The following is a 6,000-nucleotide window of genomic DNA, read 5'->3' as shown; positions in this document are numbered from 1 at the left end:
GAGACTCTTCTTTCAAACGCTCACGTTTGCTCTGTGCCGGACTCTTCTAAGCAGATTAACAGCACACTCATAAACCAACAAAACTGAGAAGTGACCCTTTCTCCTCCAAGCCATGAAAATCAGAAAACTTTCACAAGAAAACCACTTGCACTCGCAATCAAATCTCCACAGGGCACGTTACAGAAACAGGAAACAGAGAGCAAAGCATGGCAAAAGTGGATTTATAACAAATGAGGAAAAATAATCTTGTTCTTAAGGAAGGAGAAAACAGCGATGGAGGGGAACAGACTTAGAAAAACCTACACCCAAATTAATATTAAAGACATTGACCTGGCTGAGGGACCTTTCTTGTGCCCTGGTTTTCATCAGTGTATCACACAGAAGTGATGTCATAGTCACGGAATTTGGGTTGAAAGAGACAGAACCTCAGGACTGCACAATCAATTAGGTTGGAAAACACCCCAAGACCACTGAGTCCAACCTGTGACCATCCCCACCTTGTCACCCAGACAAGAGCACCGAGTGCCATGTCCAGGTGTTCCTTACACACCTCCAGGGATGGGGACTCCACCAATTCCCGGGGCAGTCCGTTCCAAGGCCTAAAAGATCAGCTCATTCTAACCCCCTGCCAGGGGTTGCTCCAATCCCCATGGTTTGAGGCAGTGACCCTCTGTGGACACCCCCTGGTTTCTCTTCAGGAAGGGACAGTGCCACAGAGGGGTTTGCTGATGGCTGCTGGGGGACAGGTGATGCTGGACAGAGGGAAAGTGGGGAGGAAAAGGCTTTGGGGATATTTTGGGTTGGTGGGAAAAGTACAGCTGGCCTGGAGAAGATGGATCCACACTGATCAGGGCAGGACAGGAGTTAGGTAGGGAATGATGCTAATTGATGCTAATTGCAGGGGAAGGACAGCTTGACATGAGGACATGTGGAAACCAAAGCTCTCTCCTGTTGAGAAGAGCAGAGATGTTCACCCATGAACCTAAAAGAGCCCTCAAGTGCAATCCCCATGGCTGTTGTGAAATTATCATCTGCCACCACCTTCCATAAGGGCTGAAACTCCACCCGTTCAGGCTGAAGCTCTTGGGCAGGCAATGGAGGGGAAGACGAGACAGGAAGGGCTGGAGAGCAATTCCCAGAGAGCATCCCATCCTGGCACAGCCAGCACGGGATGTGCAGTGAGAGATGGTGCTCTGGGATCAAGCCCCACTCACAAGGGCACTGCCAGGGCTCTTCAGTGTCTCCTCGGGACATCTGGGCAGGTGCACGGGGTGATGGCAAGGAAAGGATAAGAGGCTGTGGGGATGTGAGGATGGCACTGGCAAGGATAGAGAGAGAAGTGGAAAGTCAGCGGCGTGCCATGGAATCACCTCCATGGCCACTCAGGAAACAGAGAGGGAAGGGGAAACGCTGCTCCTGGCACCATCAGGGATCCCTGCTTTAGGTCACAGTCAGGGACCACTGGAACAGGGTCTCAGGGCAGTGGTCACGGAGCGTTTGCACAACACGTTGGGACAATGCTCCCAGGCACAGGGTGGGACTGTCAGGGTGTCCTGAGCAGGGCCAGGAGTTGGACTGCATGATCCCTGCTGATTCACCTCACAATATTCCATGACCCTGATTCACTTTTGCTGGATGAGATCACCCTTTCCTGATGCCAATAAAACCCCAGGTACTGCAGGAGGGGCTGTGCCTCCCCCTCGGAGGCTGCCCTGGACCTCGTGTGCTGTTGGGCCCCTCAGCATGGCACAGGGCTGTGTGTCCCTGCTCCTCTGCCTGGCAGCGCTTTGCGTGGCAGGAGCTGTGGAGGTTCAAGGGTGTTTCACTAGCACAGCTTATTGGGGACTGCATTTTCTCCAGGGTACAAGCCAAGCTCTACATCAAAGCCTGATTGAGCAGAAAATATGTGCTAATGTTCACAGCAGTACTCTATTATAGTATAAGTATGCTTGTAAATATTCACTACATGTTATTACGCCATTTGAACCAAGAATATTGCAGGGTTAAAGGTCGGCCCTAATGCTCTCTCAGGAGGCAGCAGTTTTGAATATAACCAAATGGGATAATGGTCAGGAATACCCAGAGGGGGCAATGTAGCACATCGTAAAGAATTGTGCTGTGAGTTTTAAGTTTTCAGGACAACAAAGATGCCAACGAGATGGCTCATAAGCAGTCATTATTAATGGAATGACAAGGGTAATGTTAAGCAGGATGTCTTTGCTATAATAAATCTTGTCCCTGCGCCATTAGTAGTCCTTACAACTGCAAATAGCAGTTAGGTTATAACCTAACATGGCAGAATTTTATCCTCTCAATCTCTAATGTATTTTATAATGCTGTTAAAGTCAGGAATAGCAACTGTTTAAGCTCACTTAATCTGTGAGAAGTTTAAACACGAATTTTAAATGCGAAATCTGCTTTGATAGTAGTTTCTCTTAATTAAATAGATGAAGTAGCTCTTTCTAAGCATACACTGGGCTGTACTACAGGGTCTGGGGAGCACTGGTGAATTTAAAACATTAAATATTTTCCTTCAGATGTAACTCTTGCATTCTAAAAATATTGACAGCTTTTATCCTAATTTTAAAAGCTATTTCTAAATTATTTTATGGATTATTTCTTGTTGTAATATTGCAATTTTCCAGTTTGGAAATAAATGACTGACTTTTTTTTTTTTTTCTTCTTTGAAATGATCTTGTTTGGGCAGATAAGAGTTTCTCTCTTCTCTCTTCTCTTCTCCTTTTCCTTTTCCTTTTCCTTTTCCTTTTCCTCTTCCTCTTCCTTTTCCTTTTCCTTTTCTTTTCCTTTTTTTTCCTTTTCCTTTTCCTTTTTTTTCATTTCCAAATTCTGATCTCAACATGGAAAAGAAAATCAACAACTCTTTCCCAAAAAATGGCCTAATTCCAGATTGACATTTGATGATCATTCAGAGTCTGATGCAAGGACAATACAGGACTTTCCGAATCTTTCATCAACTCATAGGGAAAGTAGTGATAAGATTTTAAGGATTAAATAAATAAATAAGTGGAATGGTATTACAGAAGAGCAATTATTCATCTTAACATATCAGATTTGGCTATGTTAAATGGATCCTGAATCTTAGCTAACTGTTTTATCAATATTTAAACAGCTTCACTGCGAGCTATCCATTTCACCTGCTTTGTTTTTCTTCTCCTGATCTTCCAGAAATAGCTGTGGAAATACCCAGTTCCATCAGCTCAGGGTACCACTGTGGCAGAGCTTCGGGATCGATGGAACCCAGAGTATTAATCAGGAGCCAGCAGAGTATTAACCAATATGACCAGGCCCATCTCCAACTATTCTGGTGTTCAAGGCGCTCCTTGACAGCTTTTCTCTTCTGAGAATTGTCAGGAAGCCCACTGAGCTTCCACGTGACTCATTTGGGACTCAGCAAAGTGGAGGGATCTCAGTGGGTCTTGCACAAAACCCACCAGTACTCAGAATGCATTTCACCTGGTAGCAGAATGCTGTTACTAAATATTCTGGCATGCAAAGGACTTGAAGAGCCAAGTGCAACACAGGAAAGTCCCACGGATAAGGAAATATCTTCAGCTAGAAGCTGTGTTATCTCTGATGTCTGAGGATCATCTTTCCTCAGCGATCACCGTGTCAGGAATGTTCAGTTCCTCCCACTGTGAAAGGTCTTCACTGTGACCTTTATTCTGAGAAACCAAAGGAGCAGAGAGATGTTCATGCCCCATTTCTTCACCCAGCTCCTGGCACTTCATGGAGCACCTCTTCACCCAGGTGCCACACTGGGACCTCGGCCCTGGATGAGCGATCAGGGCCCAGGAGAGCCTCTCCCCCCTCAGCCACAGGACCCACATCCTCCCTGTCTCCTGCCAGGTGACATTAAAGTCTTTCTTCCACAGCAAACCATGGCCACACCATTGTTCCGAAAGCTTTGGATCAAACCATGGCAATGTAACAGGGCATTTACAGGCTGCAATTGGAGGATTGCTTTTTTTTATTTTCCAAAGTAGGATGCACACAAATAGCACCAGCTCAATACCCTGACTGAATTGCCAAAGAAGTTGAGGCATTTTAATATCATGGGCACCCTACAAAAGCACATCAGAAGTGTGATGAAAGCCGTGAATAAAGGAATTTGGCCACCTAGAAGTGATTTCCAGCGGACCCCATGCTTTCCCAGGTTGTTACTCCCCCTCCTCCATCGCAGGGAGCCCATGGCACGGGTGGCACGGCAGGAGCAGGGGCACAGTGAGGACACAGCAGGAGCTGGAGCGGCCCCGTGGATCTGCTTTTCCCACCCAAATGCAAAACAGAGCTCGGAGTGCTCGAGAGGTCTGCTCTCTGGTGAGGTTCAACATTAAGATGTGACAAGCTCCTTATATACAAGAGGATAAATGATATGCAAAGTCCATACTCTTTGTTCTGACAAGTGTCCAGAGGGAAAATTCTGGAGATAAAGCTGTAGCTTTCTAAGGCACCGGGGTAGGGTGGGCAGAATGAAGATTTTATCAAAGAAGTTGAGCATTGAAACACTGAAAAACACCACATTGCCTTCACTTGCACCTTCTCACCCCCATCAGTGTCCTGCCCTTACCTCCCACAGCCAGCCAGAATCTTTCCAGTCCATAGGGAGGGACTTTTTTCCCTTTTTCTTTAATAACTAAATATATATAGGAAGAGATCACCACATAAAGAGTCTTTTTTACCCTCTGAGGAGAGACTCAAGAGCTGAGGTTATCCCTGCCTGGTGTCACCTGGAAAGACCAGGCTGTGTTTCCCAGCGACCAGTGCTGGGGCAGACACCTCTTTGAAATTCCTGTGATGGGACAGAGGGGGAGAAAATAACAGACAAATTCAGGAAAATGGCTAAATAAAGACTGGAGATGTCTATTGGGGTGTGGAGGCTTGGTTACATCCAAAGTCCTGTCCAGAACAGAAACTGGTGCAGATTTTTACCCTGCTCTGTTTTAGCAACCGCACCCCTTTATAGATAGATAGATAGGTATAGATTTATCATCTATTTCATATATTTCTCTCTCTAGATAGATATCTCTTTATCTCTCTATACAAATATAGAGATATATATGAATATATACAGATATCTATATATGTATATATATTTGTGTGTATGTATTATATATAAATAAGAATAAATAAATGTTAGATTGATAGATTTATAGACAGATGAATATATGTATTTATATATACCCATATATGCATACATATGTGTGTGTATATATAAATGTATGGATAAATGAAATATAGATTTCATATCTATCAATATAAATATATATACACATTACATATATATGAGTATAACATATACAGTCTCACTCCAGAGACAACAAGTCTAAAGAAGCTTCTCCACTCATGATGTGAAGGCTGCGAGTCCCTACTGCTGAACTCTGGTGGACTCACACCGTGTCAAAAGTAGGCACTTACCTTATTGAGACAAATTTGGGCATTTTTGTGGCTGCCCCATCCCTGGAAGTGTCCAAGGCCAGGCTGGATGGAGCACTGAACAACCTGGGAAGGTGTCCCTGCCCATGGCAGGGGTAGAAAGAGGGGATCTTTGAGGTCCTTCCAACCCAGAACAATCTGGGATTCTGTGATCCTACAATTTTTGAATTAAATCCAGGGATCCATAAGACTTTTGTTGCCTTTGGAATGAAAGATTCTTGTAGCAGGGAATGGATAAATCCAGATGTAAAAGAAACAAACTGTTGATTAAGAGCTCAGCGTGATTCTTATGTAAATATGATGTAAACATTAAAATTCACCCTTAACTCTGTTTACCTCCAAAGTGTAGAGCTCATCAATTATTAGGCATTGTTTTAATGCACACACTGTGCCCCCGTAATATGGCAATAAGTCCCAAAGACTTATGTAAAATATCTCTTTTTTAATCATGTCTAGTTTCATAGACAAAAGTAATCACTAAAAAGCCAGTGGCTACAAAAACTGCAAACAAAATGAACCTTTAAAAGCTAATGACTTAGGGGTGAT

Source organism: Corvus cornix, chromosome 6 (assembly GCF_000738735.6).
Source record: "Corvus cornix cornix isolate S_Up_H32 chromosome 6, ASM73873v5, whole genome shotgun sequence".
In the NCBI taxonomy this organism is placed as follows: Eukaryota; Metazoa; Chordata; class Aves; order Passeriformes; family Corvidae; genus Corvus; species Corvus cornix.
Note: the sequence above shows the minus strand (reverse complement) of the source record.